This window comes from Peromyscus maniculatus, chromosome 6 (genome assembly GCF_049852395.1).
Source record: "Peromyscus maniculatus bairdii isolate BWxNUB_F1_BW_parent chromosome 6, HU_Pman_BW_mat_3.1, whole genome shotgun sequence".
NCBI lineage: Eukaryota > Metazoa > Chordata > Mammalia > Rodentia > Cricetidae > Peromyscus > Peromyscus maniculatus.
Genome location: NC_134857.1, coordinates 58,066,719 through 58,094,554, shown reverse-complemented (window position 1 = coordinate 58,094,554; position 27,836 = coordinate 58,066,719). Strand labels below are relative to the sequence as shown.

General features: G+C 35.5%; 1 long non-coding RNA gene across 2 annotated transcripts; it reads left to right on the top strand.

Moving 5' to 3' along the window:
* Positions 1-27,353, top strand: LOC143273740 (uncharacterized). Of its 2 annotated transcripts, XR_013051931.1 has the most exons (4): positions 1-192; positions 3,380-3,508; positions 26,439-26,533; positions 26,822-27,353. It is a non-coding gene; the product is annotated as an uncharacterized LOC143273740 (long non-coding RNA). The 2 variants fall into 2 exon arrangements; XR_013051932.1 differs by lacking the exon at positions 26,439-26,533.
* Positions 27,354-27,836: the final 483 nt, after the last annotated feature.

Genomic DNA, 27,836 nt, shown 5'->3' with positions numbered 1-27,836 from the left:
TCCTCTCCTCACAGCCATTCAGCCACCCTTCTCAAAAGGCAAGATCTGTGGAAGAAAAACGGATAGTTTGAGCGTCACCTTTCTTCAGGACTGGTGCCCCATGAATTCTCATTCGGCCAGCACCATTTATTACACTGATCCCTGACAAGTTCCTGCCAGTGTGCAGTTCTCATGGTTTCCACGTCTGATAAGGTATTTGCCTACAACTCAGAATTCACAAATCTTTTTGTTTTCCGTTTCTTTGTTTTCCTTCTGGTGAAGAAGGAAGTGATGACACTTTTAAGACCTTTGTATATTATAAGTAAAGTTAGAAGTGCTTAAGCTATTTTGTTCTGTCTTTTACTGTTAAAGTCATTATTACTCTATTTGTTTACATTTCTAGTGTTTCCTGTGTATACATGCACATAAAGTTTAATGAGCAAATCAAGGTAGTCAGCATTTGTGTTTCCTTCTATATACTGTTTAAAATGTTTGAAGGTCTAGACAAAGCATGAACCAAATTGTTCTGTTATCAAAGGATCCAAAGATTACTAATAACAATGCAATATCCATGTTAAAGGGGTAAATGATGTGATAACATTCGTTATTTAAAAAGAAGTAACTATAATATAAAAAAAGGGGGAGCTGGATAAATAATTTAGTGGTTAAGAGAACTTGTTGTACTTGCAGGATCCACCCATGTTTGGTTCTCTGAACCTAAAGAGCAGTTCACAATTGTTTTTCACTCCAATTCCAGAGAATTTAATGAGGCCTTTTCTTTCCTCGTGAGCACTACATGCATTTGCAACACATGACATACATGCAGGCAAACCCTCATACACATAATATTATTAAAAAAACAAAGATTCTTTTTCTCCTATTCTAGGATCTTAACATGCCTTGTCCCTCAATGTAAACCCTCTCCTCCTCTCTGTGAATACTGAGTATTTCACGGGTCAGTGTTCACTTATCGACATGTGTTTCTGTAGCCCCAAATCTCACTTATGCTTCATTCTTTGGGCCTATCTTCTTCACTACTCATGGTTACATATGCTATGAGTAAATGTAAAATGTCTTGTAGGTTTACAAATAATAAATTGCTATTTTCAAAGTACCAAAATAATTTTGAAAGGACAAGGCTTCATTTCCACATTCATACAGAATATTATTTATTTATTTATTTATTTATTTATTTATTTATTTATTTATTTATTTTTGGTTTTTTGAGACAGGGTTTCTCTGGGTAGCTTTGCACACCTTTCCTGGAACTCATTTGGTAGCCCAGGCTGGCCTCGAACTCACAGAGATCCACCTGGCTCTGCCTCCTGAGTGCTGGGATTAAAGACGTGTACCACCACTGCCCAGCTCATTTACTTATTTTTAAGGTATGTTTAAAACGTATTTCTCTGAAAATTATCAAAAATATGCTTGAAACCTCCAATTCAAATTGATCAGATTTAAGCTGTGATATTCCACCTTCTTATTCATCATCTTGATGGGAACAATAATATATTGAGTACAACTTCAAAAATCTCTCTGGTCTTTAACAATCACAACATGATTTATAATCTCCAATCAAAGTCTTCTCTTAAAGTTAAGGCAGTCTCTTTATTGTGAGAGCCCGTAGATAAGAAAAAAATTACATATTCTCAATATTCCATATCACAGAGCTAACAATCTTGTTCCAAAAAACGAAAAGAGCAGGACATAGCAAGAAATGATCCTTCCAAGACTAAAACCCAGTGGGAAAACATTAAATCCTTCAGCTCCATGCCCAGTACCCATCATTCATAAGTGCATTCATCTGGACTACAAAGAGTTTGTATGTACCAGTCTTTCACAAATCCTGACTTCTGTACATACATTCTCTGTCTTAGGCCAGCTTCAAACCAAGCATATGTCTTTCCTTCACATATCCTGTTGTCCAAGAACGTACATTATTCTGGGGTCCCTATTAAAGCCTTTATAACCTCACAGATGGTTTCTTAGGGCCTCTGTGTGGAGACATCAACCCTGTCACAAAAAATTGCCTAACCTCAGCTGCACTGTGGAAGACATTGCAAGACTCCATGACACCTTCAAGTCTTCATTTTTATGACTCCCAAACCACATTGCATGGACAATACTTCCTTTTTTGGTATTTTTTTATTAAGAGGTTTTCTATTTATTTTACATATCAACCACAGATTCCCCTGTCCTCCCCATTCCCACCTCCTCCAAGGCAAGGTATAGTTCTGTGTTCTACTTCCAGCTTGCTGAGAGCCTAGTCCTCTTGAACCAACCTCTTGTGGTGACCCAGGAAAACACTTCTCCAGGTAGTTGAGGAGCAGGGACCCTCTTCATCGACCTACTTATTTCAAGCTCTCTCCTTTTAAAAAAATGCTTGCATTCTCACAGTTTCTATTATCCCAGTGTAAAGCAATAAGTTTCTCTTTAACGCTTCCAACCATTTTCCCCAGCATGCACCTTCATTGCAGTGTTTAATTTACCTGTGCTCCTTTCTTCCTCTACAAACTGTGAACTTAAGTCTAGGACAAAATGTACCAAATTGCTTGACTGTTGTTAAGGGAAATGCTCCTCCTCACATATTCTACAGTATGAACACAGTAAGAAAATAGTTAAGAGCTTTTTTAATTTAGTACTGGTTCATGTTCAAGTATATTCATTCTACAGTAATCTTTATTAAGACCTTAAAATTCTATCACTAAAAACTATGATTCTATGTACTTTTATTTGACTTAAATATTCTATTTCACATCATTATTCTGCCTGTCTCTACTAAAACATGCCTCCACATGTAAGTGATCAGTAAATAAATCAATTTTGACCTTTTGTAAACTCTCTGCCAGCCTAATTAAAGTATTATTATTTAAATTTATTAACAGTATCCCAGTATAACTAAGACATAACAAGTCCTAGTACATATCACTGTTTTCTACTCAGAGACATTTAATAAACTCAGAATCCTTTGGGTTATCCCATGTTAGAGGAAAGAACTAGTGTCATCTACTAAATAAGCAGGAACCAGGGAAGATCTTCTTTCTTTTATAATTCACAGAATAATGTCTTCCCTGCTTCCCTAAAAGAAAATGTTCATTATGATGAGACTTAGTAATTCAGCAGCAGAATATTAAACCTAAGATCTGTGGGATACAACTTCCAAGGCCAACTGAATATAAAAATCGAGTTGAAAATTAAAATCTTTTGCTGTAGAAAGGAGCCTTTGATACTATTTTCCTGATGTGTCAATTAGAAAATGAAACCCTTTTGATAATGCTATTTTACAGATAGAAGAAATGTATTAAATCCTGAAAGTCCATAGTCAAGTTCAGTTCTGCGGTCCTTTGGGGATTTTGCAGTGGTATCTCTGAAGCATTGTGTACATTTTCCTTCCTTGCAGGGATGTTCCTGGTTGCCCTCTAGCTTTCACAGCCCTCCTGCCGTGCGGTTCATTGATCTTTCTTGGTGTTTCATTTTCAACCATTTGAAACGTACCACAAAGAGTTTTCTGTTTTCAGTTTTATTTCAGGTAATATTATTTTTTCTCCTTTCCTGCTTTACTGTATTTGGTAGACACTGATATTTTTTTAGTTTCAACACACATTACAAATAAAAATTCATATCATTATCTTCCAAATACATTGTGACAGCATGATCCTTTGCTGAGGGCCTACATAATAATATGACTTAAAAATGAAAATAAAAAGGATTGTTTTGTTAAATGGGCAAATCCCTCATCTTCAGATTCAGGATATTTCAGGTAGGAGGTAGGGAAATAATTTTTTTCTTTGCTGGTGAATCATTTAGTAGGAAATTTTTCTTGACTCATTCAAACGTATTGGCTGACATCTTTGAACAATGCTCTGAGAAGTGAGCATATTTTTATTGATTTATGCTTGTTGGCAGGATCTGAATTCATTCTCAGTGAAGATCTGTGTCTCAGAATTCTGTCTCTAAGGTTCATTGTTTTTTATAGTCTTTTGAGTTGGTCTTTTATCTTCCTACACCCCAGTCAGGTTTATCTTACTCAGACCATAGGTCTATTTATATTTTAGCAGAACTGTTACATTTGTCCTTTGTTTATAATATTATTAGGGGTGTTCTTGATGAAATCATTTTGCATATAAATTTCCCCATTTTCCTTCATTAGTTTAAAACTTTTGAGAAGTGAATCCTGTAATAAAACTAACACAATAGCTCTGTTAGCTAATTATTTTCCTTAAAAGATTACTAACAATGTTCTCTCTTATTTATGTATTTATTTATTTGATCATTGGCTATATCACATTAAGTATCCTAAAACTTACTAATATTTAATGCTTCTATTTATTAATAATATGTATTTTTAGTAAGAGCATAATTTTAAAATCTTTCAAAGTCCTTTGAGCATGACGAAAGTTAACAAAACAGCAAAGGGGACCACTATAAACTTCATTTTGCATGAAAAATTTACTTGCTTCTTGCATCTGAAGAGATTAAAAACTAAGAACTGAAGATGAGTCAGATGACTCAGTTTGGGTGCAATATAAGAGTAGATCACTGCTGCCTTCTCATCTTCCTTGTCTTTCACTTAATAATATGGTACTACAAATGAAGATAGGAATATTAATAAAGAAAATGTGTTACATATACACAATGGAGTACTAGTCAGCACTAAAAAAACAATGACATCATGAAATTTGAAAGCAAATAGATGGAACTAGAAAATATCATCCTGAGTGAAGTAACTCAGACTCAGAAGGACAAACATGGTATGTACTCACTCATAAGTGGATACTAGATATAAAGCAAAGGATAACCAGACTACAACCCACAGCTCCAAAGAAGCTAGCTGACAAGGAAAACCCTAAGAGGGACGTATGGATTGCCCTGGGGCAATCCATAGATAAGATCTCCATGAGTAAACTGGGGGTGAGGGGTGCGATGGAGGGTAGGGGATGGTGAATAAGAACATAAGGGAACAGAATGGTCATGCTGGAACAGGAGATACCATGATAGAGGGAGACATCATGGCGGTAGGTAGAAATAGGGTGCTAGGGAAGTTCCCAGGAATCCAAAAGATGATCCCATCTTAGACTACTGGCAATAGTTGAGAGGATACCTGACTGGCCTACTCCATAACCAGATTGGTAAATACCCTAACTGTCATCACAGAGTCTTCATCCAGTGACTGATGGAAGCAGATGCAGAGCAAATGCAGAGATCCAGAGCCAAGCACCAGGTTGAGCTCCAGCAGTCCAGTCAAAGAGAGGGAAGAGAGTTTCTATGAGCAAAGGGCATCTACATCACGATGGGGAAACTTACAGAGACAACCATACCAAACTAGTGGGAACTTGTGAACTGTGAGATCAATACAATAGCTGTGAAGCTTCCACAGGACTGGAATAGGCCTTCTGCATAGATGAGACTGTTGTATAACTTGACCTGCTTAAGGTGCCTCCTGGCAGTGGGATCAGAATCCGTCCCTGATGCATGAGCAGGCTTTTTGGAACCCGGTGACTATGGTGGAACACCTTACACAGCCTTGGTGCAGAGGGAAAGACTTGGACCTGCCTCAGTTGAATGTACCAGGCTCTGCTGACTCCTCATGGGAGACCTTGCCTCTGAGAAGGTGGGAATGGGGGGTGGGTTGAGGAGGAAGCCTGGAGGATGGGAGGAGAAAGGAGAGGTTTATATGTGGTTGGTATGTAAAATGAATAGGAAATTTCTTAATAATAATAAAAAAGATTAAAAAAACACTCATATGAAGAAACACTGGTGAGTTAAATCGGATAATGGATGAAAATAGAGGAACAGGAAATGAAAGCAAAATAGAAAGGTCTTGACACTTTATGCTGTAATTCATAGGATCTAGACACACTCATTGCTGTCTCTTTCCACTGTTCTCAGTGACCTGTCTCTGTTTAAAGATTGTGTGTGTGTGTGTGTGTGTGTGTGTGTGTGTGTTGAGCTGTTTGCAGGATATATGATAAAGTGAAGTGAGATGCTTGAGAAAAATTTTAAATCATTGTTAATTGATGCAAATACATTGTGTGTGCAGATATGTACACTTGTATACAGATGGACCATCCAAACTAAAATGTGATCTGTGATATATATATATGTATATATATATAAGAAACTAGTGATAATTTCGAGAAACAGCCAGGAATAATGCCTAGGAGAATTTGTCATACCAAGGAGGGTGAGTATCTTATACTCTAAAACTGCTTATTGAAAGTTCACAAACTTTAAAAACATTAGATGTAGCTTGCATGTGTGGATTACATTTACCTAACTTCTTAGGGATGCAATTGTTAAGTACTGTATTTTATTTTCCTCCCCATGATTCTTTGAGATTTTCTGTTGTAAATTTTAACAATTGTGTCCTTATTTATTCTAATAATGAAATATATATAAGCATTAAACATTTGTACTGTACATTTCAGATTTATAGTTTCACTGTATTATTATTTATTATTTTATCAAATAGTAATCCTAATTTTATATTAAAGAACATAATTTTCTTTTAAAAATTCAAAAAATAGGAATATTAAATAATTGTTATTATTACTATTATTATATTTCATATTGCAATAATAAATACTTGAAACTGAGTAGTTAGTAAACAACAGAAATTTATTCCTCTGGATTTTAAGAACTGAGATTCCAACATCCATTTGGTCTATTTGTTGTCTAATAATCACATGGTCTTTATTTTCAGAATCATGACTATTAACAAATACTCAGTGGTCAAAGTCAGCAGAGCTAGAAGGCTTCCTTGACATGACCTTGTCTGTAAAAATGCCTTCATTCCACTCATCAGGAAAGAGCTCTTATGATTTAACAATATTGTAAGGACACCTTCGCTTTATATCACCACACTAATTATTTCATTTCAGCACATGAATTTTCCAGTTGTTATCTACAGACCTAAGCAAAGATTGACCTCTGGGTGATTTAATAAGAATTCACAACTGAGACTTTTGAACTCTCTAATGTATTTCACCTAGTATGAAATAGAGTAAACTTAGAAGCTGATAAATGGGCTACAGACTGTTCAGGATATCGGTGGTTTGTGGTAGAAAATTCCTGTAATTCCAACACTTGGGAGGTTATAGAAGGAGAATCAATAGGATCTCCAAGACATCATTGGTACATAGTGAGTTAAAATGTAATATTGTCTCAGAGAAAAAAATATTTCAAATAGCCACCATTGTAATTTTTTTCAGGTTGATATAATTTGTTCATTTAATCTAAAATTCAAGTGGCAGGAATTATGAAGATTATTGAAGTCCAGTTTTTAATATAAAGATGGTTGTTTAGGAAAAGAGATAAGAAAGCACAAGTTGTACAAGAATTTTCACAGTCCTCATTATTCCTGTGTGATGGTAGAGTAATGTGTGTTAACGCTCCATTCCCTCCATTTCATGACATTGTTTCATAATCCAAAGCAAAGTTATTAAGTGATGAATAAGCCATTGATTGTTTAATCTTTTATTAAGAATACAGAATAAATTTGAAAACAGATTCTTCCATTTTCCTTACATTATATTATTAATTATGTAATTAAATTGTTAACTAAATTATCTACATTAAATTCTGTCATTTTAATAAATATATTTCATATGACATGATAAAAGTAATGAGTAATGGGAGGTCAGTTTATCCATTTATAATTTAAGGGTTACTTCATATAATAAATGCATAAAATGAAATATATTATGTATGATAGTTGCTTTTATGCATCTTACACCCAGTATATTTTGTCTATAATTGCATATTTACTGTGAGCTTACTATATTTCATAAAAATGGAATTATAATCTGACATATCTTATAATTTATTATGTATGATCTATTTCTCAGAATTTTAACATTTAAAACAGTATTGAAACATATTTTAAGATCTGTTCTCTTTTCCTAGAATTTGATGACTCAGAGACACAGTACTGTCTTCTATTTATAATTGTATTTAAAATTTGCCTAAAGCTATCTAACAACATGTTTTCTTCACAGTGGTTCTTTTCAGTTTACCAGGCCATGTGCCAATCCTAGAGTATTTATACCACAGGGCTGAGGAATTGTGCCATATAAGGGAACATAATGAAACAAGGGATACATTTTCTAGAAGCCACTTAATACTGAACAAGTATTGTGAAATCTATAATGTAATAGATCCTCAAGAAGCATTTATTTTTTTATTTTTTTTTTTTAAGTATTTCAATTTATTTTATTTCACAATTGTTTTTTTTTTTTTTTCTTGATCCAGCTAGGATCTCCCACTCTTTCCCTCGACTGTCGCCCTTCATTGTTCCCACTCATGACCAGGCTATTCATGTAGATCTTGTCCATTTCTCCGTGTCTTTTTTGGGGTCCCGTTTTCCAGGTAGCCTCACTGGTGATGTGAGTAGCAGTCTAGTCATCCTTGTTCCACATCTAGCATCTTCCTATGAGTGAGTACATACCATATTTGTCTTTCTGAGTCTGGGTTACCTCACTCAGGATGATTTTTTCTAGATCCATCCATTTGCCTGCAAACCGTGTGATGTCGTTGTTTTTCTCTGCTGAGTAGTATTCCATTGTGTATATGTGCCACAATTTATTTATCCATTCTTCAGTTGAAGGGCATCTAGGTTGTTTCCAGGTTTTGGCTATTACAAACAATGCTGATATGAACATAGCTGAGCAAGTGCTCTTGTGGTATGATTGAGCATTTCTTGGGTATATGCCCAGGAGTGGTATAGCTGGATCTTGGGGGAGATTGATTCCCAATTTTCTAAGAAAGCGCCATATTGATTTCCAAAGTGGTTGTACAAGCTTGCATTCCCACCAGCAGTGGAGGAGAGTTCCCCTAGTTCCACATCCTCTCCAGCATAAAGTGTCTTCAGTGTTTTTGATCTTAGCCACTCTGACAGGCGTAAGGTGGTATCTCAGAGTTGTCTTGATTTGCATTTCCCTGATGATTAGGGAAGTTGAGCAATTCCTTAAATGTCTTTCAGCCATTTGGGATTCCTCTGTTGAGAATTCTCTGTTTAGTTCTAAAGCCCATTTCTCAATTGGACTGTTGGTCCTTTTGATGTCTAATTTCTTGAGTTCCTTATATATTCTGGATATCAGTCCTCTGTCAGATGTGGGGTTGGTGAAGATCTTTTCCCATTCTGTAGGCTGTCGCTTTGCCTTGTTGACCGTATCCTTTGCTCTACAAAAGCTTCTCAGTTTCAAGAGGTCCCATTGATTGATTGTTTGTCTCAGTGTCTGCGCTACTGGTGTTATATTTAGGAAGTGATCTCCTATGCCAAGGCGTTCAAGACTATTTCCTACTTTTTCTTCTAGCAGGTTCAGAGTAGCTGGATTTATGTTGAGGTCTTTGATCCACTTGGACTTAAGTTTTGTGCACGGTGACAGATATGGATCTATTTGCAGCCTTCTACACGCTGATATCCAGTTATGCCAGCACCATTTGTTGAAGATGCTTTCTTTTTTCCATTGTACACTTTTGGCTTCTTTGTCAAAAATTATATGTCCATAGGTGTGTGGGTTAATGTCAGGGTCTTCAATTCGATTCCATTGGTCCACATGTCGGTTTTTATGCCAATACCAGGCTGTTTTTATTACTGTAGCTCTATAGTAGAGCTTGAAGTCGGGGATTGTGATGCCTCCAGAAGTTGTTTTATTGTACAGGTTTCTTTTAGCTATCCTGGGTTTTTTGTTTTTCCATATGAAGTTGAGTATTGTTCTTTCCAGATCTGTGAAGAAGCATTTATTATACAAGTGTGACAGTAAGAAAGGACTGTAGGGTGAGTTTGGATGTTTGATACATACTATTATTCACTGAATACTTAAATGTACTTGGGGTATGGTCCTACCTTATTTTTCTTCTCTGAAACCCTGAGATCCTACAAACTTTTGTAGGGTGGATGAATGCCACCAATATGGTTGTGTTATTAACAGGACATATTGGATCAGCTGCTCACAGACTATCACTTCAAAATCAAAGAGTAGATTCAATTTCTAAGTTAAAGTAGAAGTTGAAACTCTTACCAGCTGTCCCAGAATGAAGTTACAGCCATGACCAAAACTGTTTTCACTGACAGAGGTGGCACTGGAAAAAACGATAGCAGCTGCAAATGACCCTTTCTTCCCAGGGAACATGTATGCTCCGTCATCATTTTTATCACACAGAAACCCTTTTATTTTCAACTAACATAAAGATCAAGGAAAAAGAACTATTCCACTATTCAATTTCTGAATACTCAACTATTTGCTCACATTTAAATTGGGTTTATTTTGGTGTTTGGAAAGAACCCAGGGTCTTGTATATTTTGCCATGTGCTCTGCCACTAAAACATAACACTTTTTTTTTCAAAAAATTTAAAAGTATTTATTTATTATTTGTTGGTGTGTGTGGATGTGAGTGTGGGCATATGGATGTCACAGCGAATATGTGTGGATGTCAGAGGACAACCCCATGGAGTTGGTTTTCTCTTTCCATTTTTATATGAATTCTGAGTCAAGGTCATTGGACTTACATGGTGTCTTAGTTTGGGTTTCTATTGTTCTATTTGAAGAGACACCATGACCACAGCAATTCTTTTTTTTAGTGTTTTTCCAAAGCAATTTTTTTTTTATGCTGAATGTCGTTTATTGAAGGAGGGAGGAGATCTTGAATACAGGCTTACAGCACATTGGTAAAACCCTGGAGGGCAGAAGTTCACTACAGATGTTTTACAATCTTGCATCTAAGCTGTTAGCACCCATTATGCAGGATACATAGACAAGGAACTTCCTTTAAGCATTCAGGAGTGTGAAACCCAGGAGGGAATTAGCATTTTCTTAAATTAAGATCTGCCATTTGTACTTCAAAATAGACTAAGAAACATATGGTTTTTAATAACATTTTAGACAATAATAACTATTGGACATTTGAAGTCTGGACATAGACATTTTATTGCTTTATTTAATGCTTTGTGATACAAATGAACATGCTAACACAATACAAAATATTGATGTCAAGGAGATGATTATCTATGAACATATATGGCATGATATTAATTAATTATTCTTTACCTAGAAAGAACTAACTTTTTTGACTCTTTTGTTTTATAGATTTAAGACAATAAAAGCTTATATATACTTTACCAAAGGTAGACGTCTTAAAAATTAGTATCAGATAACTCCCCATGAAGTTTAGAAGACTACAAAGAGAAACTGGGCAATAAAAAGATTTGCTCACAAAAATCAGAAAAAAAAATCAGACAGCAAGATGTATAATGTTTCCCAATATTAGGTCAGTTGTGATAAGCCCCTACCTTATGATGAGTGTACCATATTGAATTATGAGTAAATATGAAATACTTAGCATGTATGACTTCTGGGAATATTTCACACTGGGTCTGGCACATAATCTTTCAGTCAAAGCCAACTAATTTATCTAGGTTGTCAATGGATAATACTACAGTCATTACTGTTGGAAATATCTAAAGGAATGGAAATGTAAAGTAAAATAAACAAAATGAAGATATCATGAAAGAATGTTTCACTATTAATGAGCTTAGAATACAAATTAATTATAGTAACAACAACCAAACAGAAAATAGCACCACCCAGGTACAAGCTATTGATGCTTAAGATGAGTCAAGATGGCACACTTGATTGTTTGGTTAAGTGAGGTCAGTGTAAAATCTATCACTAATACAGCATTGAGTTTTTCCTGTGCCACAAAAGAAGACCCTAAATCCTTAGTTACCATTAATTTTTCCCAGATACAGACACTGGGGTAGGGATTCAATGACAAATAATGCATCACATAAACTTGAAAGAGAATGAGGAATGCAAAGCAGAAAGTGGAGTCATCCCAAGCCGTCTTCCAAAGAAGGGACATTTCTTAGTTATGGTTTCTTTTACTGTGATGAAACACTATGACAATAAAGCAAGTTCCAGAGGGGGGAAAAAAAGCTGACACTTCCACATTACTGTTCATCACTGGAGAAAGTCAGGACATGAACTCAAACAGGGTAGGATCCTGGAGGTGGGAGCTGATGCAGAGGCCTTTGAGGGGAGCTGCTTACTGACTTGCTTGCCCTGGCTTGCTCAGTCTGCTTTCTTCGGAAACCCAGGGCCACCAGCCCAGAGATGGCACTATCAACCATGAGCTGCCCCTTTCCCCATTGATCAATAATTGAGAAAATGCCTTATAGTTGGATCTGATGGAGATATTTCCTCAACTCAGGATCCTACCTCTCTGATGAGGATCTTTGGTCAGTCTTTGGTCAAGTTGATACCCAAAATCAGACAGTACAGCTGACACCCTGTCAACTTGACACACAAACGCATGACTATTAATCCACAATCTTTCCTTTCTTAATCATTCCCCAAGATCTCATATTAAAATCCATAAGTAATTTTAAAAGTCTTACATTCTTTACAAATTCAAACATATTAAAATTTCAGTCTCTTTAAAAAATCCAGTATCTGCCAGGTGGTGGTGGTGCACGCTTTTAATCCCAGCACTCGGGAGGCAGAGTCAGGCAGATCTTTGTGAGTTTGAGGTCAGCCTGGTCTCCAAAGTGAGTTCCAGGAAAGGCACAAAGCTACACAGAGAAACCCTGTCTCAAAAAACCAAGAAAAAAAAACAATATCTTTTAAAAGTTCAAGTCTTTCAGCAGTAGGCTCTTTTAAAAATCACGTTTAAGTAACTTCTTCAAAAGGGAAGAATCAAGGCACCCTTACAATCTGAAATAAGGGAAATCAAACTCCAAAAGTATAAATACCTCAATGTCCAATTATCTGGGATTCAATCATGATCTGAACTCCTGCAAAGCGTTATGGTCAGGTCCCTGGTTTGGGTCTCTTCAACACAGCTTGTCTTCTAGGCTCCCACTGGCTCCACTCCACTGCTGTTGCTGTCACCTCTACAGTGATATATACTTCCTCCAACAAGTCCACATCTACTTCAACAAGTCCATATTTAATAATAATGTCACTCTTTGGGCCATTTTTTTCGAAACCACCATAGGATACATTGATATAGAGATGCTGCATCATGAGTAACCTAGCCTCAGAACTTTTTCTTCACAGTTTTGTAGGCTGGAAATTTGCAGTTTCAAGGGTGTAGCAGACAAATGTCTAGTCATGGTTCATCTAACCATTTCTGTCCATAGACTGCTGTCTTTTCTCTAAGTCTTCTCAGGGATCTTACTGTGTGTCCATCTCTGATGTCTAGTTATTTCACATGTAATTTAGAGTCATGTGCTTTCAACTTGCTCCATCCCTAATTTTCTCATTAAAGGGTGTGATCTCTAGGACCCTCATGGTAGAAGAAGAGAACATGCTGTGCATGTGGTCCTTGGAGCCTCATAGCATATTGTGGCACATATGTGCTCTACCCTCCAAACTCCATCAAACTCCAAATCAAATTTTAAACCTATTTTATATTTCTCTCCTACTTACTAATGGAAATCTTTACTATGCACCTTTGGTGCTCTTTGTATCACAGACATAGCACCATTATTGTTTTTCATTTTCAAATGCCCTCCTGTTTGTGTGGATATATATCCAAAATTTCATTCTGGAGTCAGTGAAAAGGAAAATCTTTATGTCTGGTTATCTACCAAGCTTACATAGAATCATCATCTCCCCTTTGTTGTTGTTTTTATTATGTTCGTGTGTGTTTGAGTGTATGTGTGTGTGTGTGTGTGTAAGAGAGAGAGAGAGAGAGAGAGAGAGAGAGAGAGAGAGAGAGAGAGAGAATTTTATTCATTCTACTTAAAGTTATATTTTTCAGCTTCTCCTGCCTCTCCTTAGAAGCTTGGGGCTTACTAAGATGGCAGCTATCATAGATTTGAAAATAAATTCTACACAAGGCCTTTTAATTTCGAAAATAATTTTAGATCAAGGGATATAGAGAGAGTTCAATGTAATTAGTTTATTTATTTATTGAAATGCACACAAAAACAGAACAGGCAAAGAAACACAGAAATGTTGCAGAATATTTGTTTATCTATGCAAAAATATGTTTCATTTGTTTAACTATGGAAAGATGTGTTACTGTTTTAACTTGTCTGCCTAAGGCATCTGATTGGTCTAATAAAAACTGAACAGCTAGAAGTGAGGGAAGAGGTATAGGCAGGACTTCTGGGCAGGGAGAGTAGGTTGGAGGAGGAATTTAGGTTGGGGAAGAAAGAAAAAGAGATGACAGCAAGATGCCTGGAGCCAGCCTGTCAGACACATAGGAAGCAAGACAGTAGGGTATATAGAATGAAAGAAAGGTAAAAAGTCCAAAGATAAATGTAGATGAAAATAAATGGGTTAAATTAAGTTAAAAGAGCTAGTGGGACAAGCTTTACCTAAAACAGAGCATTGACAATTAATAATTAGTCTCCATGTCTTAGAAAGTGAGTTGGTGCCCCAAAGAAAAATATAGCTGCACAGAAATAATGTAGGAAAGCACAGATATGCCCAAGTATTAAGAAACTAAACATCTTGCATCCCAGGAAGAAACTGTTTAAAGTGAACCTGAAAAAGTCTCTCTAAAATGACTTTTGATTGGGCTAGAATGCCATCACCCTACTCAGCAATGAATCAAAGCTTTGTCTACCATGCCTTTGCCATTTCACACTGATTTCTGAAGAGACTGGAATCGTGTAGACCTGTATCTCACTAAAGCCTGAAGCCTCCTGTCCTGATGGACCAAAGAGATGTGTTATCTCTGCTTCCTGATGTCAACCTTGGTTAGGTATGTAGCAGGTCAGGACAGGCTCAGTTGTGGGTTAGTGCCCAGGGTTTCAAAGTGCTACCAGGCTTTCATTAGTTTTAATGTTGGCTTACTTAAGGGAGCTAAAAATAGATTTTATCCAACCAGAAAAATCTATCAAAATCAAAACAAAAAAAAAATAGCTTGATAAGTCACAAATGCAAGTCATATTGGAAATCATGGATTTTTGAGGGGCACTTTATATAATAGACAGATTCAGCCTGATCTATGACAGGTTGCTTTTCTTATACCCCAGTCCCCCAGTCTTGGATAATGGCTCCTGTTGGAGGTGACATGGTTTTAAAGTCACTCTGAGCTCTCTCTTTAGGGATGGAGAGATTTAGTTATCATAAAGAGGTATTAAATAATACAAGCACTCAACAAAAGGGTCTTGATGTTGGCTGAGGAGAGGAACACAAACCAAGCCAAGAAGTGCATTGAAAATGAATTAGATGCTCCAGTTATCTGCTACTGTATAGTCTCAAGTAAATGTGTGGTAGGTTAAAGTTTTATTGCACAGTTTTATTGCACTCTGTGAGTTTGTTGGTGAAGCTCAGCTAACTGACAATAGGCAGCTAGCACTGAGGTCTTTAATACATACCTGGTGCCTTGATCAGCATGTCCGAAAGGCTTGGCTCAGCAATGGCACTGACCCATCATAACAGCAAGAATGTTAGGAGAAGTTCAAGGAGCACAAATAGGGTTCTTCACAGCACCCACTGAAAAGGCTTTCTGCACTTTAACCCTGGTTAAAAAAGCACTGTTTATTCACTTTTGAGGAGTAAGGAGCTTGGGTAAGTTCATCCTTCCACCACATCTATCCTATGTTTATCATGGTTATCATATTTTACTTGCCACGAGTAAACTTACATTTGAAAATAGATGGTATATTTGTTTGGATACCTAAAGGAAAATGTATTTTTACATGGTAAAATTGTAATCTTATATAAAAATGAGCTATTTTAACTTTTCCAGAGAGTTCCATGAGGTTGGGATAACAGGAGCTGAGGAAGCGATGTTCCCAACAGTAATATGTAAGACAATAGACGAAACAACTACAGTGAGGGGGGGGGAGGGGAGGCAGAGCAACAGCAACAGGTGCTTTGACAGCTTTGCTATCATTGCGTTCAGGGGAGTGTCCTGTTATATGAAGCGTCTGGAAGCCTTCTTCTTAGCAAATAATAATATATCCTAATATTATATTTAACAATAGGTAATAATAGTCTGTTATTTTTAGTAAACATTAAATGGTACATGTGTAATTCAATTTTCTTACGAAATCAAATTAAATGGTTTGCAAAAGCAACATAAAGAACATAATAGGAGTCATTAGATTCTGTTCGTGAAATAGGATAAGTTCTTTTCAAATATTCACTGATTTGTAGGTCACAAAGGAAAGATGTCTTTATCATTCAAGTTTCTAGTATTTCATCAAAGAACCACTGCCTGAACACCACCAAAGAACCCAATACTTACAAACTAAAAAGAATAAAAAAGCCTGGAGCTCATGATTAATACATAAATACAAACCACAATACACTAAAAATTATTTTTTCAGTGGAATGGATTAGAAAACTATTGTAAATCATAGTACTGAAATTTTTGTCCAAATTAAAAAATCTGCTACATTAATCTTGGAGTAAACACAGTGGATGCATTTGCAGGTGTGTTAGTCAGAACATAATTAGGCTGTTCTTAATGTGATTGAGGACAGACTACAATTGATGAAGAAGTAATAGCTCAACAAAATCGAAGGCGACTGAGCTACGGGATGGGAGGGGAAGACTGTGTAGGGAGAGGAAAGAGTGAGTCCCTCAGGCTAACAGCAAGGGAATGACTATGAAATGTTTTCAACAATGCAGAGGTCAGAACCCTCATCCTTTAGAGAATGAATCTGCATTTTCTGTCTGGGAAGTTTGAGGATGAGGATTGAGGAGGATCTGTGTCTAGAATTCTCCAGAGAAAAAGTTAAACTCGGGTATTTGAAAGCAACAGAATCATCAAGTGTGAAATAGACATCAGAGGATGTCATCCAGGTTGGAAATCGCTACTTTAGTTCTCATTTTACCATGTCCTTACTGAAACTGTTTTGTTATTTTCAGATGAATTTACTAATTTATTAAACTTAGCCCCATAAAATTATGTATTGGAATGTTGTTTAATCTGCATCTTACCTTCATTTAACTTACTGATATGGTGTAAGTAGTTGGGTAATAGGGATATTTTCCTTTTTTTCTTTTCTTTTTTTCTTAAGTATCATTTTTAAGCATATTTTTCCTCTTTAAAACATGTATTAATTGTATATTAATTATTATATTTGTAGTTCTGAGTAACTTAAAGCACTTTAATATTTTACAATACCTATATTTCATTTGGATTTTTATTAATTTTAATTATGTGTGTGTGTAAGTGTGCATTTAGTGTATAATTGCACATAGTAGGGGATATTTTGGTGTGATTTTTACGTTAAATCCAGGCTCAGGAAGTACTTTTGAAAATACAGCTTTCACCCATCTTTATTTACACCATAGCTGTGGTATCTTTGAAGTAATTTATGTATCTATGATTACTTCTTAAAATAAAAGGTCTCTGAAATTAGGAAGATAACTGTATCAGTTTAAAATTATATATACTGTTTTAAAATAATTTCAAAAATTATGGTATTGCATATATATGTGTATATGTCCGCATATGTATACCCAGGGATGCTGTGGGATAATGCACTTGTACACTGTAAAGGTTTGTCCCTCAAATTGGTTTAATAAAATGCTGATTGGCCAATAGCCAGGCAGGAAATATAGGTGAAGTGACAGACTAGGAGAATTCTGGGAAGAGGAAGGGAAGAGTTAGGAGTCTCCAGACAGATACAGGGAAAGTAAGATGAGAATATTGGACTGAAAAAAGGTACCAAGCCATGTGGCTAAACATAGATAAGAATAATGGGTTAATTTAAGTGTAACAGCTAGTTAGTAATCAGCTGACCACGTATAAGTAATATTAAGGCGCCGAGTCAATTATTTGGGAAGCAACTGCTGGGTATTTGGGATCAGGCAGGAGGGAGAGAAACTTCTGCCTACACAGGGATACATACACAAACATTAAATATACATAGATATGTATATATAGTATACATATATATATATACACACATACACTTATGCTTTGTCTATTTGTAATTTACTAAATGATATCAAGACATCTCTGGAAGCCACTTACTGAACTGACGTTTGTGGGTGGATATAAAATGTGATGCTTAATTTTGTGAAAGTCTTTCAAACCAAAATTGGTCTGAAATCCAAGCTACAATTCACTGAAATAGTATGCATGCATAAAGTAAAGGATAAAAAATCAAGTTATTTTATGCTGAAACTCATAATCTGCGTTTAATGATGTGATGTCAGCAGAATGAGTAATTTTACTGATAAGCAAGAGTGCTTTCCAGGAACTATGCTAAATATTAACAAGAAATCACATGACATACTTAATTGATGTTTCTTAAGGTATTTATTTGAGAATGCTTTGGTAGACCTACTCAATGTATTGTCATTAAATAAATATTTTATCTATGATATTTGGCAAGGCAGGAAATGAGTGTGTCTTTTATTTAGTTGTAGAAGAAAGCTGTTTAACAATGAACACAGATGAACACTTCTATGGCTCATGAGAGCACATTTCACATTTTAGTGCTTTGAATGTGAATCATTACACAGAAGTGTCTAAATTTTTTAACAAATTGTATTTGCTTAACTTTTTAAAGGCATTTAAGTGTGTATTATCAAAAATTGTCTTTTGTTGACAGATGTTAGTCCAGAGTCGTAATGGTTTATAAGGTATTATTTTATGGTGTATTTAGAACATTTGTGTTTAATTTGAGAATTCTTTTAATAGTTTACAAATATTTATTTATCTACTCTCATGTGTTAGAGTGTTATGCCTGTGGGTTACATGTGTGTACCATGTGTATTCCATGCCTGTTGAGACCAGAAGATTACATGAGACCCCCCAGGAATAGTAATTATGGGTGGTTGTAAGCTACAATGAGGGTTCTGGGAACTAAAACCTAGTTCTATGCCAGAGTAACAAATGTTCTTAACTGCTCAGTCATCTTTCCAGAAACTCTTTCCTCTTTCAGTGCATATATATTAGTTTTAATTATGAGATATGTTGTTTAGTTATTAACATGGATTATGATTATTTAAAGAATAATGTTTGTTAACTATAGCAATTAACAGACTATGGCTCACCTTTTCATGTTCCATAAATTAATTCATCAGGATAGTTTATATCAGGACAAAAATATTACAAAATGTCATAAAATTACAATTTTATTAATTGTTCTGTCATTTTCTCCTCTAATGAAAACTCTGAATTCAAGTCAAAATGTGGGGAAATGTCAAATCACTGTGTAATTTTTTAAAATTTTGCATATTGAATACTTTAGCTTTTGATCCCTATTGTTTGGGGGCACAATTAACCATTCAATTCCATGTAAAAATCATGAAAGCATACATAAATAGTACTTAAATCAGTATGCATGTCTGTACTTAAGAACAATGCTATTGCATGTAATAAATGGTTAGCCGGTTATGCCTGGCATTTTGGCCAGCCATACCGTTTGTTGTGTTTCTTGAAGGATTACCCATAAACTAGTATTCATTGACATCATCCTTGAGAAGTTCAAAGGGTAAGTATGATCATACTTTCTTCCAAGAGATCAACATTTGGGGGACTGTGTTCTATTAACCCATGTTACAATGCAAGCTTGACCACCTACACAACTGGTAAAAATTGAAAATGTTGATTGTGGATCCAATGTGCTCTTAATTGTGTCTTACCTTTATTATATTCAGACACATGGCATTACATCATACATACTTCTACTGAATGATTAAAACCCCCTTATCTTTCACTAACCCATTATTTAACATCGAATAGTTTTTAGTTGTCATGAAGGAGGGAAAAACTAATTTCTTCTATGTCTTCTATTGAGCTCCTTTAGCACAAACTATTAACTATTTCTCTGGTAGCATCTTTTACTTTTAAGGTCTTACCAACATTGATCAAACCATTGTCAATGCCTGATGATGAAAATTCCCAGAGTACTCATATTCTGTTAATGCATCTCTCTTAGTTCTTCTGGAACCCAGGCAGAGAACACCATCCACAAAAAAAAAAAAAAAAAAAAAAAACCATGAGCATATGTCACAGTTGACATGAGCATAGTGCTTTCCCACACTAAAAGCGTTCTAGACAGAGCATTAATTGGTGTGTGAAAGAAGCTAGGACTATATCCAGACCTCAGGGTGGAGGAGATCTAGCAAAGTCTTAGAGAAGCATCAAAATCCATGGAAATAGATGCTGTAGCATAAAAAATGGCCTAGGGAGAGAAATATACTAAGACAGTGGTAGTGATATGTAGTTACTTTTACATAAATGCCTTATTCATATTAATATTTTGGGCTCAATTTATTCTAATGTAATTCTAGACATCTCAGTTTTCTAAAAAAAAAACAGAGAATATACTGTATTTTATTATTTTGATTTCCATGATCTTAGTCATCATCTTTAAAATTTAGAGGTGTCACATTGAGAACTTTGAGCTCAGCTGGCATTTTTGTTTATTAACTCTATTTTTGACAGTTAAGAATATCTTGGTGTCATGTCAATGTTTTTACAATTTAGCAGCAGAAATATCTCCATAAATATTCAATTCTAATTAACATTTAGAGATCAAGATATTTCATTTCAAAACACCATTGTGCGTATGTGTCTCTGTGTTTCGGGTAGATAACTTAGTTGATACAACGCATGTCATTTAAGCCCAGGACCAGAGTTCAGATCTGCAGTATCAAAGTCAGGAGTGGTGGTACTAGCTTGTTATCCCAGGGCTGAGGGCACAGCGTGAGACAAGCAGAGCTCTGGAGCTGAGTAGCCAGCCAGTCTAGACTAATCAATGTGCTCTAAGTTCAGTGAGAAACCTTGTCTCAAATGAGTAGGATGAACAGTATTAAAGAGAGTCAGTTGACATTGAATACTGGAACGCACACACACACACACACACACACACACACACACACACACACACACACACAAATACATACATATATGTACACTGCCAAAAATAAAAATGAAAGTCATGTAGCTGCTTCTCCTTTCTTTCCATATGAAGACTAAGAATTTTTGTTATTGGTATATAGTAATCTTAATATTTTACATTAAAATAAATGCTGGAATTATGGGTTTTGTTTTACAAAATTAATTCAAGTATTCATCTTTGGGATTGAAATTTAATTTTTATACTACAAGCCAATGTTTTATGTGTTGTCTTTCCTTTGTATTATTCTACTTTGCTAGAAAATGTAACAACTGAGATATAGATGAGAAATAGTTTCAATTTAACGAGAATTTATTTTAACTTTCAATTGAATAATAGAGTTTATGTCAGCCTGGAGAAACAAAAGCAAAATAAAATTCACTCTAATATACATGTTTAGGCAACAGAACATTGCCATTTTGAAGGAGAGTTTTATTAGAGTGAACCAATGAATCAAAGTAAAGTTTAAATGATTGTACACCCCTCTCATTTGTAAAAAAAGAAAATCCACTTTTATTTATCTTTTAAATTTGTCATTCTCTCTCTTTTTTTCTTTTGGAGAGGACACTTTGAACAGACAATGAAAAAACAGCAGGGAGTAAAATTGATGCTATCAGTACACGGAGGGGCTTTCTCATTATAGAAGTTCTCACTCTGTTATCAGTGTTAAAATGCCTTTCATTTATGCATACGTCTTTGAAAATGATATTAATTGGTTTTTAGAGGATCGAAAGCTTCATTTGGGACTGGACACAAAGGAAGGATAATTAGTTGGTGACCCAGAGGAGGCTATGTCTTGATAGAAGTGGAGCAATTTAGCCCAAGGAACTGTTTCAGAATTAGAATCCATTATATAATGTTAGAAGAATTTAAAGAAATGAGAAAAGTTACTGTTAAAACACAGCGGGAAATAAAATGTGTCTTTTTCAAATTAAAGGTAGGTGTTGTTTGTAGTCATATGGTGTTATACTAAATACAGGAGGTTAAATTTAAACCAACCAAGTGTGTTGACTTGAGAGAAATAAAATTTCTGATGATCTGAATAGGTAAAGGACAGAAAAAAAGACACAGAATGCTCACATAGAACTCAGTGTTCTTGTTTTCTCTCATTTACACTTTTTTTGTACCAAATCCTTGTACAATAACTTGTAGAAAAACAAACCATCCAGAAACCAGTGCACCCCCTTTATTACTCTGGAAAGCTAGTCTATTTAGTTTACAAATGAGCAGAAGTGGGTAAAATCCTTCACGTATTACAACATCACTGTGGGCTCTCTAACTTAGGATTTAACTGTTCTCTTATCTGCAAAGAATATGCAATGACCTTTTGTGAAGATGGCTTATGAGTCTATGTGTTTGTGTAAGTCTGGCACCTTTTGAAAATCAGTTGGCAGTTTGGGGACTGTGTTGCTGTGTGCTTTCTTATTGCCTCACATGAGTCCCTCCTCCCCATAATGTCAATATTCTTTAATTCATGAGGTGAAAAATGCCGGAAGATTGGTTCATCTCCATGTTTTGTCTACTTTCTTTCATTAGCACATACTTGGTTGCAAGTCCTCTCCCCACCTCATCCTCTCCTCCATCACCCTGGTCCTTATGCTTACGTTGACCCTTCACCCCTAATATTAACTTTGTTCACTTTCATAGAACATATGTTCTGTCATTCTCCTCACCCCTCCATTGATTGCTCCCCACTGCCCTCATTGAGCTCTTTCTAGTTCACTGACATGTGACAAACTCACTTCCACAAAAATATGCGACACATAATGTAAAAGCAGAAGTAAAGAGCTACGTGTGAATGAAAACACATATTGCTTCCTCATTTGTTAAAATATATTCAGTCAGGCTGGGTTGTGGTGATGCAAGCCTTTATTCCCGTGTATATCTTTGTGTATCTATGTGGACAAGTGTGCAGCTGTTTTTTGCTGAGAATTTCAATAGTGCTCCATTGAATTTATGCTTGCACTCCTGTCAATACCACACCATTTTTATTATGGTGGCTCTATAGTATAATTTTAAATCATTGCTTGGATTTGGATTTAAGCATTTCTTTCCACTTGGATTTTTTGAATTAGTTATTTTTAAATCTGTATAGCCTTGACTGTCCAGTGTCCTTTGTTCTTTCATAAAAATTTTAAGATTGTGATTTTCTATACCTGTGAAGAATGACACTGTCAGTTTTAATGTAGATATTGAGTGGAATCTTTAGATTGCTTTTGGTGTATAGCACTTTTCACAATAAGATTTATTCCAACCCATGGGTTTCATAGGTATTTGCATCTCCTTGGGTGCACACACGTACTTTTGTCACTGCAGCATCTTCAGGGCCCTAGAGGTATTGGCTTCCCTAGAATTGGAGTTACAGGTGGTTGTGTGATGTCTCATGTGGATGCTTGGAACTGAACACTGAGCTTTCTGCAAAAGACATAAGCACTGTTAAATGTTGAGCCATGTCTCCAGCTATTTTCATGGATGTCTTAAAGTTTTCATTATAGAGATATTTTGCTTCTTTGTTTATGTTTATTCCTATGTATTTTTACTTAAGTCAATTGTGAATAGAAATATTTCCCTAATTCCCTCTGCAGTGTGCTTGTTATTGGTCTATAGGAAGCCACTAATATTTCCATATTAATTTTATAATTCTTAAGGTTCTTTTTAACATTCATTATATTTTTGTGTGCATGTGCATAAGTGCAAGCATGTGGTGTATATGTCTGTATGCTTGTTTGTGTAAATATATGAATATATTATGGTGCACATGTCAAGATCCTAGGACAACTTGTGGGAGTCAGTTTCCTCCTATAACATGTGTCTGAGAGATCAAACTCAGATCATCAAGCTTGATAGTATGGGTATTCACCTGCGTAGCCATTTTACTGCCTCAGTTCTCAAAGTTTTAACATTTTTCTCCAGACTTGTAATAGAAGGAACATATCTCAAAAGAACAAATAGTGTGAACATACGATAAACTTATAAATAGCATTATATTAATAATGAAAACAAAAAATCCACTAAATTCAGGAAAAACACAACTGTCTATATTTTCTATTTTACTCAATATTCTTCTGGAAATCTTGCCTAAATTAATCTAAATTTCTTAATACTCCCCCCTCATTTGTACTGGAACAATCTCTTTTTTTTCTACTAAAATTATATGCACAGATCTTAGTAACTTCTTTAATTAACTACCCAATTCTTTTTAAGTAAATATATTTTAGTATGAGATTCTCATTTCTTTCAGGTAACTTTGTTAGCTTTTCTCAGTCTAAGATTAACCTGAATGGTGCCACTCATATCTATTTGGGATGGACATTCTATAATTCTGTTTATCAAATCAAGAAACTTCTTCACTAACATGTTCAGAATTTTGTCACTTGGGTAAGTCCAGAGCATCTCAAATTAACAAAATTAACCAGTTCATGATAACGCAGAAAACCTTAAGACACTGAATAAACATTTTTTTAAAGTAGAAGGGAAGACATTCCATGCTCATGGAAAGTAGTGCCAATATTGGAAAATTGGTAATCCTACCCAAAGTAATCTCAAGATTCCAAACAATTCTCTTCAAAATTCTATTGAAAATTCCCTATCTAAATTAAAAATTAGAATCTTAAAAAGTTTCATAGTACAAAAGACTCAGTATTTCAGGTGTAGTCTTGGACAGAAAAAAATAGTAGTGGAGGGATCACCATCAGTGATTTCAATTTATAAAACAGAAATATAGCAATAAAAGAGCAATGACCTGAATAAAACAGACACATTGATTTATGGAATAGAGCTGAGGACCCACATACAGGCCCTACTAATAGTTCTATGAGACAACTAAAAATACACCTTGGAAAAAAAAGACATTATCTTCAACAAATATTGTTATCCGAAACTGGATAGGTAAAAGTAGAAAAATTAAAGGATATTCTTATCTTTAACCCTTCTACTACTTGAATCTAAAGGGATTAGGACATTCAGGAGGAGGCCTGATACCTTAAATCTCATAGAGAAAAAAGTAGATGATTAGCTTCAACTTATAGATACATGAAAGAACTTTCTGAATAGGTCACTTGTAAATCATGTTGTAAGACAAACACTTGACAAATGGGGCTTCATGAAACTAAAAAGCAAAGATCACTATCCATCAAGCAAGGAGACAGCAATGGGAAAATGGGGAAAATCTTTACTATCTATACATCTGACAGATGCTTACTGTCTAGGCTATACAAAGAATAACAGCAATAATAATAAAATGAAACCCTAAGTATCAATTCAACTCAAAATTGGGGAACTAAATAGAGAGTTATAAAAAGAAGAAATTTAAAAGGTTAAATATTACCAGGTTGTGGTGGCACACATCTTTGTTCCCATCTCTTCAAAGGCAGAGGCAGGTGGATCTCCATCAATTTGAGGCCAGTTTGGTCTACAGAGAAAGTTCCAGGACAACCAAGTTGGTTACACAGGGAAATTCTGTCTCAGAAAACTAAGAAAAAAAGAAAGAAAAAAAAAAGAAAGAAATATATAATAATAACCACAATGATAATAAAGTATTTATTTATTTATTTATTTATTTATTTATTTATTTATTTATTTATTTATTTATTTATTTATTTATTTATTTAAGTTTGCTGGTTGCATGTCCCTTAGTGTTCAACATCCATAGACATCAAATAAATGTCAATTACAGCTAGATTGAAATTTCATTTTATCCCAATATGAATGGCCAACATATAAAATATGACAACAAGTTATGACATGGGTATGAGGAAGGCAGAGCAATTATTTGCTGATTTTGGCAATGTGTACCGAAATTGTGCATGCTGTAAAAAAAGTATGGAGGTTGTGCAAAATTCTAGAAACAAATCAATCCCATGGATACAGATACATACCTTTTTAGAACATATCTAATTTTCCTGTAATTTGCTATAGAAATATTGCTCATTCATTTTCAATGCTGTTTTATCCACAATAGCCAGGGAATGAAAACAGTCTATATGTGTTTATCATGTGATAAATGGGTAACAAAAATGGAATATTATTCTGTTGTTAAAAAATGAAATTGTCAGATGGATCTGGAAACAATCATTTTGAATGTTATAGCATAGACCCATAAAGCAAACACCTCATATTCTCTTTTATAGGTGGTTATTAGATCTTACTCTTTAAATAAGTATATTTGAATTGAAATACTTATAAAAGGCCATAAATCAGTAAATGTCAATGAGCTGGGGGAATTTTAAGAGAAGTGAAAAAATGCAGGTGGTATGATTCAGAATGATGGATAATATAGTAAGAATGATAATGGGGTGAGGATAGGAAAGCAGGGTAGAGGAGTATGTTGATATTGGGTTCCCCAAAATATTGTGTACCTTAATAAACTTATCTGGGGTCAGAGAACAGAAAAGCCACTAGTTAGGCAGTGATAGAACACACCTTTAATCCTAACATTCCAGAGGCAGAAATCCATCTGGGATCTCTGTGAATTCAAGGCCACATTGGAAACAGCCAGGCATGGTGACTCACGCCTTTAATCCCAGGAAGCAAGCCTTTAATCCTAGGGAGTGATGGTAGAAAGCAGAAAGGTATATAAGCCGTGAGGACCAGAAACTAGAAGCATGTGGCTGGTTAAACTTCATGCTTTCAGGCTTTGAAGCAGCAGCAGTTCAGCTGAGAGCCATTGGGATGAGGACACAGAAACTTCCAGTCTGAGGAAACAAGACCAGCTGAGAAGCTGACCAGGTAAGGTTAGCTGTGGTTTGTTCTCTGATCTTCCAGTTCACCCCAATACCTGGCTCCAGGTTTGATTTTATTAATAAGACTCTTTAAGATTCCTGCTACAGAGGAGGATATATTACAAGGAATAACTAACTACTGAAAGTTTTTGGAAAAGCCAGTGAAGACCTACTATTGTACAAGCATGCTAAAATACATAAATATTGTACTGGCTTGTTTTCTCTTCCTTTGGTAAAACACTGCACCAATGGATAACTTAATGACTAGAGACTTTATTTTTACTTGTGTTTCCAGAGCTGTAAGAGTACAACAATATGGAAGAGAAGCAGGCAATGAGCAGAAAGCATGGAAGGAGGAGGAGGAAGCTTAGAGATCATGTTTCTGAACACATATAAAGAAATGAAGCAAAGAACAAACCAGAAACAGAGAGGGGCTGTATGATCTCAGCTTTCTCCCCCAGTGGCATATTTCTTCAAGTGAGTCTATGCCACCTAAACCTTCTGGAAGAGTGCCATCAACTCATCATCAACAGCTGAAATACCCAGGGGACATTTTTATCCAAACTACTGCATATATGCACATATAAAACATTTAAATGGAGTTATTCAATAACAGGAGTACTATGTCTCTCTCAGACACCACAGTCTATCAAGTTAAAAGTTTAGTGACAGGAATAGGGCATTGGGGACTTGTTGGTTAGTGGGGTTCTTTAGATAATCCAAGCCTTACGAGCTGTGGCCATTTTTCTTGGTAACCACCTAAAAAAGGCCTTTAAGGATCCAGTGTCAAGAACCTTCTCCCAGAATTCAAAGAAGAATCTACAACCAGCTAATCTGAGGCATAAGGAAAAGAATCTATACACACCTTGTTCTTTCAATTGATCCCTTTATTGTTCTGTAACAACCTAACAAAGGCCTTTAAGGATCAGCCTCAAAGACCTTCTCCCAGAATTCAAAGAAAACTCTACAATCAGTTGTGGATCTAATCTGAGGGATAAGAAAATGAATCCATACACACCATGTTGTTTTATTCCATCCCTTTATTGTTCTAAGTAAGCTTTAAATCTACAGCTTCTTTTCCCTCTCCTACGTAGCTCCTCTTGTCGGACTATCCACCCACTTCTAAAAGGAGAATCCTTGCAATCCTGAGACAAGTTTCAAGACCCTCAAGGTCATAATACATTCCTAGAATAGACAATAAGGAACAGAGCTATTACCATAGTAAAGCAAGGTTCCAAGGTCTCAGGACCAGAGGAGGGGGCACAGTGCCCAATGTGACAAACTCTGAGACATAGTTTTTTGTCAGCAGA